Genomic DNA, 16528 nt, shown 5'->3' with positions numbered 1-16528 from the left:
CCTTAACACTGGCGGCCATCTTGAGTTCGACATATTGGATCCACCATCTTTTCAAATGGAGCACCCCACTCACTAATGCTGCACATTGGTTACGCACAACATATTGGATGTGTATAACGTCATCGCAATTTTCGTTATGGCTGCCATCTTGAATTATAGAACATTGCAATTTTCGTTACGGTCGCCATAATGAATTCTAATAACACGTCCGTCATCTTGGATTTGATTTCATTGCCATTTTTCCGATTCTGAATTAATGTCCACATTTTTTTTCGTCTATCAGTGGCCACCATCTTGTATGACGACACGTCCGCTATCTTGGTTTTTTTCTGATCTGCTGGAGGCTGCCATCTTAGATACCGACATCTCTGATTCTTTTGTTTACTCCTAGAGAGTGTCAGTATCTCTCAGTCTAATCACATAAAGTCGATGTTCCATTACCTACCGGAGCTGATATGGTCCTTACCGACATATTATTATTTTTTTTTTTTGCAAAACACATTGGAAGTGCCGTGATTCGAACCATCGCAATTCTGATCTCTAGGTTGGGAAACAAAGAAGACCACAAGGAAAGAAGGGGGAATATTATGGTTTTATGAAAAATTAGTTAATAGTCCAAAATAGTAGTTTCACAGGGGGGTTATACTATAACATCGTGTACACTGCAATACAGTGAATGGTCAGAGCGCTATCATGCTGTGAACAAGTTGTGTACTCTGTAAAAAAAGGGGAATGTCTTCGTTGAAATACACAATAAGGGGGGAATGTCAGAGGTAAGATACAGCAAGGGGCAATGTCGGTTACAATAAAGTTTTCTTCGGGTTTGCAGCCATTTATATGGTTCTCAGTTTTTGTGTTTTATGTTTGTTTTCTCTGGTTTTCTGTGATAAGTTAAAAAAAAGGGGAATGTCTTCGTTGAAATTCACAATAAGGGGGAATGTCAGAGGTAAGATACAGTATAGGGCAATGTCGGTTACAATAAAGTTTTCTTCAGGTTTGCAGCCATTTCTATGATTCTCAATTTCTGTGTTTTATGTTTGTTTCTCTGGTTTTCTGTGACATGCTATTTGCTGCAATAGTGTATGTCCAATGTAATACTGTAATTAGTATCTCTATGGAGTTGACTGCATTATAATGTACTCCATGCAATAGTTTAGTTTGAACAAATCCGATAGGTTGCAGCAATCACAAAACAGAGACTATAGAGGAACTGACAGTTCATTGTTAATATTTTTTCTGTGTGGCCATTACTGAAGTGTTTACTAACAGTTAATGCAAGTTGTCTCAATTTTTAAGGTTGTTGTTTATAGGTTACCTCTTATGGTAGTTGTGTAAAATAATCTATTAAATATGTCAGGTAATGATGAAGATTCAGAAGAGGTGTTGAAAATGAACACTACAAATAAAAAAAGAAAGTGCTACGGACATGTTAATGATGTAATGAAGAAATTGCGTCTTTCATCCCACGAAACAGGACCAGAATGTAAGTGTTCAAGGTTTAATTGTTTTCCTGCAATTCCCTCTTGTGAAGTGAGACGACTTATCAAGGAATTTAATAGTATGGGGTCTGTAGACGAACAAAACAGTTACTTGTGTGGTATGATATCAGTTCATGCTATAAAAATCGCTGCCCAAGGCAACCAGAAGAGTCAGCTCGACTGCATGATAAAGCCTACACATATAAGGTAAGGATTATTCAAGATGGACAAGTTAAAGAGATGCCTGTGTGTTATAAAGCATTCATGTCACTTCATGGAATTTCAATGAAAAAAGTAGAAACGCTTCAGAAATAGCTGAAGCTAACCGGGCAATCGCCGAAAGATATGAGAGGAAATTACGACCACAAGCACTGCAGAATGAGAGATGATGTTACAGAATGTGTTGTAAATCATAGGTTCATTCAAAGGAAGAGAAAGCCATTACAGTAGGAAAAAGAGTAATAGAATGTACCTTCCAGAAAGCCTGAATATAAACAAATGTATGGCTTGTACTGTTATAAAAGGTATCCTTCAGTTTCATATAAGTTTTTTAGAAGAATTTTCACAACCAGGTTCAATATATCGTTTGGTTACTCTCGCAGTGACACATGTGGTATTTGCGATAAGTATCAGTCAGATAAAAAAAGTTACAACAAGAACTACTTTCACTGGTATCTTTAGAAGATAAACGATCAATAGAACAGAAAATGCGAAACATATAAATACAAAATGAAGTACACAAGACAAAAGCCCAATTTTATATGACAGAAAGAAGGCAAGATTTGAGAGCAAGAACAGTGTTAGGCCTACATATGAAGCTATCACAATGGACTTTCAAAAAACTTACCAGTTCCTAATATTAGCACAAATGATGTTTACTATCGGTGACAAGTAGTATACAAATGTTGGTCCTGCGCCTGGGTCCGGGGCGTGGAGCCGGAGCCGATCCACATCTCTGACGTCACGTCCATCTCTGACGTCACGGCGACCATATTGGACGAGCGTAACGGTACACCGCATAACGGTACACAGTGTAACGGGACATAATGTAATGTGACAAGTAGATCATGACGGCCATCTTGGATCCGCCATTTTGGATGCCGTCATTGTGTTCTCGAACATTCCGGCGATGTGTTTTCCACCATTTTGGATGATGACGTCACCGTTGCAGTTTCCGTTACGGTCGCCATCTTTAAAATCTTTATTTATTATCCGATTTTAAAAAAAAATTCAAATGATAAAATTTTAATAAAAAATATTTAATAATTGTACTTTTACGACACGGAGCTCTGAGTGCTTGGTACGAACCCGGTGAGGGCAAAAAAAATTAAAAATGGCGACCGATCCTTCCCCCATGGTGACTGCTGGCAGACTGACACCCACCACTTTTTTTTCAAAGCATATATAACAACATCTAGTATGACGTCATGACCGCCATCTTGTCTTCAATGCTGGAAGCTATCATCATCATTGTATCATCGGTTAGAGTGCGCCGACGCCATGTTAGTTTTATTCGTATCCGCTTGAGTGCAGTAATCATTTACTACTGTGACACCCGCCATCTTGTCATTTGGCCGCCATCTTGGAAATCCGTAATTTTAAAGCTAGAGATTCGGGCAAATTTCCAAAATTCATTAAATAAATCACTCATTAATTTACATATTGATTCGATCCGCTCCTGTCTTCGGTTCGATCCCTGACGATGCAAAACATATTAATTTTAAGTAAACTATAATAATTTTAGTAATAATAATCATCAAAGTCCTAAATGAAGCTTAGTTTCCAAATCAACCATCATCCTATAAGTCATTATGGTCACCATCTTGGAATCGTGTAATTATTTAGCTAGAGATGCGGGAAAAACTTCTAAATTCATTAACTTAATGTGTTATTTATATACTGATTGATTAGATCGAATAAGGTCCTTGGTTCGATCCCTGGTCGATACAAATCAACTTTAATTTTTAAAAATACCACAAAAGCGACATTTTTGAGAAATAAAAACACAGCAAGTTCTTTTAAAAAATTCAATACACTACTACAAGTACAAAAAAAACACTGACAAATTACTAAAGCCTTTTTGGATTCCTCGATTCAAACAGTATTCTTATTGTACGGACTAAGCCTTTTACATGACTTTAAATGTCTATCCGATCCGTGTATCACCAGAGCCAGAGACGGACTGAAGTTCATATCACTTATATAGTCTCATCATCTGGTACAACACATGTGTCAAATCAATAACCATGTTCACTATACGTCTCGGAGCATTTTTTATAATGACGATGTAAGCTATCGAGACGTGAAATTAGTTTATTGCACTTATTGCACTGAAATTGTATTCTTTGAACATTATTAGAAGAACCGCTTCTTTCATGTCTGCGAGCATTTGAAGTGATAGTAAATGATGCACCACAGTATTTGCACTGATGCGAAGTACGCTCTTCATTAATTGAAGTATACAATGCTGATGAATCTTCAGCTGATGGTGGAACAGCACATATCGAAGTCTCCTCCAGTGTTGTCAGAGACGTTGCCAACGGGATCTGCTCCTACATCGTCGGCACTAACGTCATGGTTCCCGTAGTCGATGGTACATCCTACATCGAGTTCGACGTTAAAGTCAGTAAAGTTGCCATCGAAGTCTCAAGAACAGGCAATAACACGACTTATGCACCAGAAGAAACAAACTAGGTGATCCGTACACCGTCGATGGCAGTAACAAACTGAGCGTCCTGCTGTCTAGGACTCGTTTGTATACATGAACAGGTTGGAATAATGCGCATAGTGAAATCAAGATCAATTTACTAAAATACTAGAGTCAAATAACATTAAAAAAATAGAAGCACCATCAACAAAAAAAAGGAAGCACATTTGGAAGCACCGACAATGAAAAAACAGCACATTTGGAAGCACCGACAACGAAAAGACAGCACATTTGGAAGCACCGACAACGAAAAGGCAGCACATTTGGAAGCACCGACAACGAAAAGGCAGCACATTTGGAAGCACAGACAACGAAAAGGCCACACATATGGAAGCACCGACAACGAAAAGGCAGCACATTTGGAAGCACCGACATCGAAAAGGCAGCACATTTGGAAGCACCGACAACGAAATGCAGCACATTTGGAAGCACCGACAACGAAAAGGCAGCACATTTGGAAGCACCGACAACAAAAAGCCATCACATTTGGAAGCACCGACAACGAAAAGGCAGCACATTTGGAATCACCGCCAACGAAAAGGCAGCACATGTGGAAGCACCAACAACGAAAAGGTAGCACATTTGGAAGCACCGACAACGAAAAGGCAGCACATTTGGAAGCACCACCAACGAAAAAGCAGCACATTTTGGATGCACCATCATAAAGGCAGCACATTTTGGAAGCACCATCGAATAAGGAAGCACATTTGGAAGCACCACCATCATAAAGGCAGCACATTTTGGAAGCACATTTTGGAAGCACCATCGAATAAGGAAGCACATTTGGAAGCTCCATCAACAAAAATGGCAAAAAGGAAGCACAAGTTGCGAGATCTAAGTCTTAATTAGAAATCAGAATACAAGAAATAAAAACTTTAAATTTTTATAATTTAAATTATTTATTTTATTTCTTTACATTATACAAAAGGAAGTAAAACAAGCCATTATTGTATGTAACCAGCTTTCCTCAGTTCCATGAGTATGAAGGATATTTCTTTGATGCACGAATAGTTTCCTGCACAAAGCGAACCATGTAGAAGTCTTAGCCAGTCAACCAATATGTTTGGATCTTTCCATGATGTGTAATCATTCTCTTCTACCACTATCTTCCTTGCACGTTTATAATAAATATTATGATCTCTGCTGTCTTCCGTTATGCCACCAACCTCAGATTAACTTTCATTTTTGAGATTGTGATCATCACAAGCTTGATTAGATTTATTTAATATATCACGTCGTTTCCATCGTTTCGGTCTCAGGACACCGCCACATTCTTCGATCTTGTCAGCTTTAGGTGCTTCATCATAGTCTATGTCTTTGTCAACAGCCTCAGAGACACTGTAACAATCACCGTAGAAGGAATCGTCTTCACCCAATTTACCGTAATAATTCGATGTTGATGATGTTGAAGTGTCTTCATCGTCCTCATGCTTCCTTTTTAGGAGTTCATCATTTTTACAAAGTATGAAAGATCTACTTGAATTCGGCTGGAATATATTCTCACTTTTCACGTTAAGGATTCATCCATTGTCTTCAGTCTTCCGTAAATAATCAACCTCCTTCAATTTAAGTTCTTTGTCGAGATCGGAAGAGCCAAGAAAATTATTGTCGTAATGCAGATCACTCTTCCTTAGTCTATTAGATTCATCGTTGTCCTCTAGCTTGTACGCAGGCTTGGCGTTACAAGTTCTGCCATGTCTTTTTAGGCTCTCTCTCCGCGTAAACGACTTGCTACATCGAACACAACTTAACATATTACGCAGTGGATTTTTAACACAGTCATTCTTATCGTGTTGTCTTTTATTCTTTCTCAAGATAAACTCTTTGCTGCAAAACTTACACATATGTTCTTTCGATACAGCGTCAGATCCCAAATCTGAATTCATATAAGTTAGTGAGACTAATGCCAGATACCAATTGAGTGTTTAAATTAGATCCATTACTTAAATATAATATTTTTCATATTTCATCAGCGAGAATTAATATATCTCATGCAAAAGTACTTTATGCATGTAGTTCTGCTTTTTAACAACAGATGTCGCCACATGTTTCATGCAGGTTAATAATATTTAGTTCTTTTATGCAGGATGCGGGGATGCTCACTAACGATCGCAAAAGAAGGATGGCGTCACTAGACTCTAAGGAGAAGAAAGTCCGTTCTTCCTGTTAGTGCTTCTTAGATTTCTCAGAGATTATTATTATTTGACTGAGAAATGATTTTTTTTTAATTTCCACCTGATAAAAATATTACAAGTGTTGATTTAGTAGCAGAAATTCACTTATTAAATGTAACCTTAAATTAACATGACTCATTTAATAAAAAAAAACCTTCATGAAGAGATCAATTGCTCATCTGTAACCAGAAGCACTTGCAGAAAATCATCAAAATATTGTCAAGTATAATCAGGAGCACACGGAGAAAACCATCAAAATATTGACAAGAATATTCAGGAGTACCCGGAGAAAACCACCATAATATTGACAAGAAAAATCGGAAGCACACGGAGAAAACCGCCACAAGTTTTCTTTTATATCATAAATTACAAAAAAAATTATTAAAAAATTAAAAATAATAACGAAAAAGATACAAACATTCTGGCTTGTACTAGAACTCTAACTTTGCACATCAAAGAGAAGTTCACAAGCTAGCAGAATGTTTGTATTTTTTTCGTTATTATTTTTAATTTTTTATTAATTTTTTTTCTATTTTTATGATATCAAAAAAAACTTGTAGCGGTTTTCTCCGTGTGCTTCCGATTATTCTTGTCAATACTATGGTGGTTTTCTCCGGGTGCTCCTGAATATTCTTGTCAATATTTTGATGGTTTTCTCCGAGTGCTCCTGATTATACTTAAAAATATTTTGATGATTTTCTGCAAGTGCTACTGGTTACAGATGAGCAATTGATCTCTTCATTAAGGATATTTTTTATTTATTGAGTCATGTTAATTTAAGGTTACATTTAATTAGTGAATTTCTGCTACTTAATCAACACTTGTAATATTTTTATCAGGTGGAAATTAAAAAAATATCATTTCTCAGTCAAATAATAATAATCTCTGAGAAATCTAAGAAGCACTAACCGGAAGGACGGACTTCTTCTCCTTGGAGTCTAGTGACGCCATCCTTCTTTTGCGATCGTTAGTGAGCATCCCCGCATCCTGCATAAAAGAACTAAATATTATTTACCAACAAGCAAAATGTGACGACATCTGTTGTTAAAAAGCAGAACTACATGCATAAAGTACTTTTGCATAAGATATATTAATTCTCGCTGATTAAATATGAAAAAAAATTATATTTAAGTAATGGATCTAATTTAAAACACTCAATTGGTATCTGGCATTAGTCTCACTAACTAATATGAATTCCGATTTGGGATCTGACACTGTATCGAAAGAACATAGGTGTTAGTTTTGCAGCAAAGAGTTTATCTTGAGAAAAAATAAAAGACAACACGAGAAGAATGACTGTGTTAAAAATCCACTGCGTAATATGTTAAGTTGTGTTCGATGTAGCAAGTCGTTTACGCGGAGAGAGAGCCTAAAGAGACATGGCAGAACTTGTAACGCCAAGCCTGCGTACAAGCTAGAGGACAACGATGAATCTAATAGACTAAGGAAGAGTGATCTGCATTACGACAATAATTTTCTTGGCTCTTCCGATCTCGACAAAGAACTTAAATTGAAGGAGGTTGATGATTTACGGAAGAATGAAGACAATGGAAGAATCCTTAACGTGAAAAGTGAGAATATATTCCAGCCGAATTCAAGTAGATCTTTCCTTTTTTGTAAAAATGATGGACTCCTAAAAACGAAGCATGAAGACGATGAAGACACTTCAACATCATCAACATCGAATTATTACGGTAAATTGGGTGAAGACGATTCCTTCTACCGTGATTGTTACAGTGACTCTGAGGCTGTTGACAAAGACATAGACTATGATAAAGCACATAAAGCTGACAAGATCGAAGAATGTGGCGGTGTCCTGAGACTAAAACGATGGAAACGACGTGATATATTAAATAAATCTGATCAAGCTTGTGATGATCACCGTCTCAAAAATGAAAGTTACCCTGAGGTTGGTGGTAAAACGGAAGACACCAGACATCATAATATTTATTATAAACGTGCAAGGAAGATAGTGGTAGAAGAGAATGATTACACATCATGGAAAGATCCAAACATATTGGTTGACTGGCTAAGACTTCTACATGGTTCGCTTTGTGCAGGAAACTATTCGTGCATCAAAGAAATATCCTTCATACTCATGGAACTGATGAAAGCTGGTTACATACAATAATGGCTTGTTTTACTTCCTTTTGTATAATGTAAAGAAATAAAATAAATAATTTAAATTATAAAAATTTAAAGTTTTTATTTCTTGTATTCTGATTTCTAATTAAGACTTAGATCTCGCAACTTGTGCTTCCTATTTGCCTTTTTTGTTGATGTAGCTAACAAATAAGCTTCCTTATTCGATGGTGCTTCCAAAATGTGCTTCCTTATTTGATGGTGCTTCCAAAATGTAGTGCCTTAATGATGGTGGTGCTTCCAAATGTGCTTCCTTATTCAATGGTGCTTCCAAAATGTGCTGCCTTTATGATGGTGCATCCAAAATGTGCTGCCTTCTCGTTGGTGGTGCTTCCAAATGTGCTGCCTTTTCGTTGTCGGTGCTTCCAAATGTGCTGCCTTTTCTTTGTCGGTGCTTCCACATGTGCTGCCTTTTCGTTGTCGGTGCTTCCAAATGTGCTGCCTTTTCGTTGTCGGTGCTTTCAAATGTGTTGCCTTTTCGTTGTCGGTGCTTCCAAATGTGCTGCCTTTTTGTTGTCGGTGCTTCCAAATGTGCTGCCTTTTCGTTGTCGGTGCTTCCAAATGTGCTGTCTTTTCGTTGTCGGTGCTTCCAAATGTGCTGCATTTCGTTATCGGTGCTTCCAAATGTGCTGCCTTTTCGTTGACGGTGCTTCCAAATGTGCTGCCTTTTCGTTGTCGGTGCTTCCAAATGTGCTACCTTTTTTTTGTTGATGGTGCTTCTATTTTTTTAATGTTATTTGACTCTAGTATTTTAGTAAATTGATCTTGATTTCACTAGCGCATTATTCCAACCTGTTCATGTATACAAACGAGTCCTAGACAGAAGGACGCTCAGTTTGTTACTGCCGTCGACGGTGTACGGATCACCTAGTTTGTTTCTTCTGGTGCATAAGTCGTGTAATTGCCTGTTCTTGAGACTTCGATTCGATGGCATCTTTACCGACTTTAACGTCGAACTCGATGGAGGATGTACCATCGACTACGGGAACCATGACGTCAGCGCCGACGATGTTGGAGCAGATCGCGTTGGCAACGCCTCTGACAACACTGAAGGAGACTTCGATATGTGCTGTTCCACCATCAGCTAAAGTTTCATCAGCATTGAATACTTCAATTAATGAAGAGCGTACTTCGCATCAGTGCAAATACTGTGGTGCATCATTTACTATCACTTCAAATGCTCGCAGACATGAAAGAAGCGGTTCTTCTTATAATGTTCAAAGAATACAATTTCAGTGCAATAAGTGCAATAAACTAATTTCACGTTTCGATAGCTTACATCGTCATTATAAAAAATGCTCCGAGACGTATAGTGAACATGGTTATTGATTTGACACATGTGTTGTACCAGATGATGTGACTATATAAGTGATATGAACTTCAGTCCGTCTCTGGCTGTGGTGATACACGGATCGGATAGACATTTAAAGTCATGTAAAAGGCTTAGTCCGTACAATAACAATACTAATTGAATCGAGGAATCCAAAAAGGCTTTAGTAATTTGTCAGTGTTTTTTTTGTACTTGTAGTAGTGTATTGAATTTATGTATTGAATTTTTTAAAAGAACTTGCTGTGTTTTTATTTCTCAAAAATGTCGCTTTTGTGGTATTTTTAAAAATTAAAGTTGATTTGTATCGACCAGTGATCGAACCAAGGACCTTATTCGATCTAATCAATCAGTATATAAATAACACATTAAGTTAATGAATTTAGAAGTTTTTCCCGCATCTCTAGCAAAATAATTACACGATTCCAAGGTGGTGACCATAATGACTTATAGGATGATGGTTGATTTGGAAACTAAACTTCATTTAGGACTTTGATGATTAATTATTAAAATTATTATTGTTTACTTAAAATTAATATGTTTTGCATCGTCCAGGGATCGAACTGAGGACAGGAGCAGATCGAATCAATATGTAAATTAATGAGTGATTTATTTAATGAATTTTGGAACTTTTCCCGAATCTCTAGCTTTAAAATTACGGATTTCCAAGATGGCGGCCAAATGATAAGATGGCGGGTGTCACAGTAGTAAATGATTACTGCACCCAAGCGGATACGAATTAAACTAACATGGCGTCGGTGCACTCTAGCCGACGATACAATGATGATGTTGGCTTCCAGCATCGAAGACAAGATGGCGGTCATGACGTCATACTAGATATTGTTATATATGCTTTGAAATAAAGTGGTGGGAGTCAGTCTGCCAGCAGTCATCACGGGGGAAGGATCGGTCTCCATTTTTAATTTTTTTGCCCTCACCGGGTTCGAACCGAGGATTTAGAGCTCCGTGTCGTGAAAGTACAATTTTTAAATATTTTTTATTAAAATTTTATAATTTGAATTTTTTTTATAAATTTAAAAAAAAATTCATTAAAATCGGATAATAAATAAAGATTTTAAAGATGGCGACCGTAACGGAAACTGCAACGGTGATGTCATCATCCAAAATGGTGGAAAACTCATCGCCGGAATGTTCGAGAACACAATGACGTCATCCAAAATGGCGTATCCAAGATGGCCGCCATGATCTACTTGTCACATTTCATTATGTCCCGTTACACTGTGTTCCGTTATGCGGTGTCCCGTTACGCTTGTCCAAGATGGCCGCCGTGACGTCAGAGATGGACGTGACGTCAGAGATGTGGCTCGGCTCCGGGTCCACGCCCCGGTACCAGGCGCAGGACCGACATTTGTATACTACTGTGACAGTTATCGCTTTATTCATTTAACATACACATTTTATCATCCGGTTATTCTGTATTTTATTGTTACCCAGAAACTGTTGGCGGCAAGGCATCTAACAAAGTAGCATCAATAATTCATCATTTCCTTTATTAGATACTGGATCCTGCAGTACAAACACTGGAGATTTTCTGCGACTCGTGTACTGGACAGAATAAAAACTGGACCATTTTCAGATTTCTGCATTATGTAGTATGTTTTGCAAAACGATTGAAACGAATCAAAGTTACTTTCCTCATACGTGGACATTCCTATTTGGAGTGTGACCGTAATATGGCATGTATTAATCAGAAATGCCCTGCTGAAACACCTGAGGATTGGATTGTTGAATTTGAATCAGCTCATTGTAAACCTTTTCCATTTCACGTTGTTGTGGTTGGTCAGTCTTTACTCCGAAACTGGTCTCAGTTTTTGACACCAATGTATAGATATAACTGTACATTTGCTACAAGACCCACATCATCCTCGAACTGTGGAGCATAGGGACACGTTCAATGGATACTGGGAGTCCTATGTCATAGTTCCTGCCAATATGCCACATTGTCATCAGTCACTGCAGAAAGGTGAATTCATCATGCCATAATACCTTCGTGAAGGTAAGAATGTTATATGATTGAGTGTAACTAATAAGAATGTGTTTCACACCTAAACTTTCGTGTGTTATGTATAACTACATACCGTAGATAACAAAATGAAAGACTAATTCTACTGTTGTCAGAACCAAACACCGCACATATTCCACCTGCCAAATCACAAAACTGCATGGAGGTCTACTATAAGACATAGTGTTGCCCTAAAACTGTCTCTGAATCTTATATTGTTCTGTAATGTATTTGGTACAAATAAGAAATTTAATAATATTTATGTACTATTTCCATAATATTTCTTTTTGTGGCAGATATGATATTAATATCATTGGAGAAATTTGAAGACCTCCATCACCTGAAACAATTTTGTAAGCCTGTAGGGAAGGAATACCTCGAAAGTAGTATGTTTTGAGGGCTTCTAGATCAGGCTTCAGGCTGTGGTGCTTGGTGCCGGGTCAATGACCGACCTCTGTGACGTCACGGCGGCCATATTGGATGAGCGTAACGGGACACATCGTAACGGGACAAGTATTACCTTGAACTTTGACCCTCAAAACTAGTCAAAATTGGGCAAAATTTGCCCAAAATTCCTCAAAAATCGCCAAAATTTACATTTCTTAGGGAAAAAATTACGCCAAAAAATCTCAAAAATTTTGATAAATTTAAAATTCCCGTTTTCGAGGGAAAAATTTCCCGTTTCGAGGGAAAATTTCCCGTTTTATTCCTTAAAAATACCAGCAGCTAGAAATGTCCATATGTAGGTTTAAGCATCCATGTCTACAGCCTACGATAAGCCTCTGATGTCATCATGGATTATAACGTCACCGTTGCAATTTCCGTTACGACCGCCATCTTTAAAATCTTTATTTATTATCCGATTTGAAAAAAAAAATATTTAAAATTTATAAAAAAATTCATGTAATGAAATTTTAATAAAAAATATTAAAAAAACACAAATTAACGACATGGAGCTCAGAGACTTCTGTTTGAACCTGAGAGTGCAAAAAACAAAATTTGCGACCGATCCTTCCCCCGTGGTGGGTGCTGGCAGACTGAACCCCGCCACTTATGTCAATGTATATATCGTCATCTAGTAAGACGTCATGTCCACCATCTTGAAAATCCGTAATTCTTATGTTAGAATATCAATAAAAAATAAAAAAATTATTAAAAAAATTAATCAACCGAATTAAATAATTAAAATCTTTAAAACCACCATTGCACTTTTCGTTACGGCCACCATCATGAAAATCCACAATTTTAATGCTAGAAATTCGGGAAAAAATACAAAATTCATAAAAAAAATTCACTCATTAAAGTAATGATTGATTCGAAACTTGGTTTTGATCCTTGGGTGATAAAAAACAACTTTAATATAAAAAAATACCACTAAAAGGCAGGTTTGAGAAAATAAAAACACTGCAAGTTCTTTTAAAAGAACTTTAATTACATAAATTATACACAACTACAAGTACAAAAATTACACAGAGTAATTACCAAAGTTTCGTGGATATCTCGATTCAAACAGTCTTCTTATTATACGGACTAAGTTATTTACATGACTTTAAATGTCTATACAGTTTATCAGGTCGACATATTGGTACACCACAATATTCACACAAAGACGAATTATCGACTTCATTGAAAGGACAGTGATATATTTCGTGTCGTTGTGCACTTTGAATATTTTTTAATGTTTTGTTACAAAATATACAGCTTGATTCCGATGAATGTACAGCCATTCTATCACAATTCCTGAGGTGCCGTTTTAATCTTCCATAGAGTATAAACGTGCTTAAACATCTGTTGCAATGATATTTAATGCGTTCAGAGTTATTACTACGATTGTGTATTACATAATCCCGTAATTTCAAGTTTGTGATCTTCTCACAGTACGTGCAGTCGGGTGATGAAACACCGCTGGATGCTCCTTCCTTCATCAATGGCACTGGAACTGTTGACAACCATAGTAACACTACTGACATGTTAACTTCAGAAGCCTTTGAGGTCTGCTCTGCAGAAGATGTTGCACGCGTCGAAATCTCCTGCTGTGCTAAGAGAGCAGGTGTTGCTGTAGACGTCGTTATAATCGTGCTCTGCACTGATGATGGTAGACCTTCGATCCAGATTGGTGTAAAAAAGGTAATGATGCCATCGAGTTCTCAAGAATAGCTAGATACCGGTCTATTATGTTATACAAGTCTAACTATCCGATCCGTTCATCACCACAGCCAGAGGCGGAATGAAGTTATTATCACCAAGGTCTCACTTATATAGTCTCATCAGCTGGTAAAACACATGAGTCAAAACAATAACCATGTTCATTATAATCGCACTTAACTTTCTCGGAGCATTTTTATAATGAAGATGTAAGCTATCGAGACGTGAAATCAGTTTATTGCACTTATTGCACTGAAATTGTATTCTTTTCACATTATTAGAACAACTGCTTCTTTCATGTCTGCGAGCATTTGAGGTGATAGTAAATGATGCGTCACAGTATTTGCAATGATGCAATGTACGCTCTTCATTAGTTGAAGTATCCATTTCTGATGATGAAACTTTGGATGATGGTGGTATCACATCGGTTGAAATCTCCTCCAATGTTGACGTCGTCGTTGCCAACGGGATCTGCACCTTCTCCGTCGTAGCTGTCGTCAAGGTTCCCGTAGACAATGGTACAACCTCCGAGTTAGACGTTAAAGTCGGTAAAGATGCCATCGAGTTCGCAAGAACATATAATTACGCGATTTATGCACCAGATTAAACCAAATAGGTGATCCTTACACCGCCAACGTCAGTAACAAACTGAGCGTCCTGCTGTCTAGGACTCGCTTATATACATGCACTGGATGGAATAATACGCTAGTCAAATCAAGAACAATTTACTATAATACTAGAGTAAAAACAACATTAAAAATAGTAGCACCATCAACAAAAACGCAGCACATTTGGAAGCAACACAATAAACAAGGCAACACATTTGGAAGCACCGCCAACGAAAAGGCAGCACATTTGGAAGCACCGACAACGAAAAGGCAGCACGTTTGGAAGCACCGACAACGAAAAAGCAGCACGTTTGGAAGCACCGACAACGAAAAGGCAGCACATTTGAAAGCACCGACAACGAAAAGGCAGCACATTTGGAAGCACCGACAACGAAAAGGGAGCACATTTGGAAGCACCGACAACGAAAAGGCAGCACATTTGGAATAACCGCCAACTAAAAGGCAGTACATTTGGAAGCAACACCAACGAAAAGGCAGCACATTTGGTAGCACCGACATCGAAAAGGCAGCACATTTGTAAGCACCGACAACGAAAAGGCAGCACATTTGAAAGCAGCGACAACGAAAAGGCAGCACATTTGGAAGCACCGAAAACGAAAAGGCAGAACATTTAGAAGAACCGACAACGAAAAGGCAGGACATTTGGAAGCATCGACAACGAAAAGGCAGCACATTTGGAAGCACCGACAACGAAAAGGCAGCACATTTGGAAGCACCGACAACGAAAAGGCAGCGCATTTGGAAGCACCGCCAACGAAAAGGAAGCACATTTTGGATGCACCATCATAAAGGCAGCACATTTTGGAAGCACCATCGAATAAGGAAGCAAATTTAGAAGCTCCATCAACAAAAAAGGCAAAAAGGGTGCGCTAGTTGCGAGATCTAAGTCTTAGTTTGAAATCAGATTACAAGAAATAAAAACATTAAATTTTTATATTTTAAATTATTAATTTTATTTCTTTACATTATACAAATGCAAGTAAAAAAGCCATTATTGTATGTAGCCAGCTTTCCTCAGTTCCTTGAGTATGAACGATATTTCTTTGATGCACGAATAGTTTCCTGCACAAAGCGAACCATGTAGAAGTCTTAGCCGGTCAACCAATATGTTTGGATCTTTCCATGATGTGTAATCATTCTCTTATACCACCATCTTCCATGCACCTTTATAATAAATATTATGATCTCTGGTGTCTTCCGTTTAACACCAACCTCAGGGTAACTTTCATTTTTGAGATGGTGATCATCACAAGCTTGATCAGATTTATTTAATATATCATGTCGTTTCCATCGTTTCAATCTCAGGACACTACCACATTCTTCGATCTTGTCAGCTTTAGGTGCTTCATCATAGTCTATGTCTTCGAAGAATGTGGTAGTGTCCTGAGACCGAAACGATGGAAACGACATGATATATTAAATAAATCTGATCAAGCTTGTGATGATCACCATCTCAAAAATGAAAGTTACCCTGAGGTTGGTGTTAAACGGAAGACACCAGAGATCAAAATGTTTATTATAAACTTGCATGGAAGATGGTGGTATAAGAGAATGATTACACATCATGGAAAGATCCAAACATATTGGTTGACCGGCTAAGACTTCTACATGGTTCGCTTTGTGCAGGAAACTATTCGTGCATCAAAGAAATATCTTTCATACTCAAGGAACTGAGGAAAGCTGGCTACATACAAAAATGGCTTGTTTTACTTGCATTTGTATAATGTAATGAAATAAAATTAATAATTTAAATTATAAAAATTTAATGTTATTATTTCTCGTATTCTGATTTCTAACTAAGACTTAGATCTCGCAAATTTTGCACCCTTTTAGCCTTTTTTGTTGATGGAGCTTCTAAATGTGCTTCCTTATTCGATGTTGCTTCCAAAATGTGCTGCCTTTA

At 37.5% G+C, this 16528-nt stretch overlaps 1 protein-coding gene across 1 annotated transcript in view; it reads left to right on the top strand.

Annotated features, from left to right (window-relative positions):
• Positions 1-16528, top strand: part of LOC134543156 (uncharacterized) — an 872531-nt gene that overhangs the window by 575595 nt on the left and 280408 nt on the right. The window lies entirely within an intron of this gene.

The sequence above is a fragment of the Bacillus rossius genome, chromosome 1 (genome assembly GCF_032445375.1).
Source record: "Bacillus rossius redtenbacheri isolate Brsri chromosome 1, Brsri_v3, whole genome shotgun sequence".
In the NCBI taxonomy this organism is placed as follows: Eukaryota; Metazoa; Arthropoda; class Insecta; order Phasmatodea; family Bacillidae; genus Bacillus; species Bacillus rossius.
This window is presented reverse-complemented; position numbering and strand designations above follow the sequence as displayed.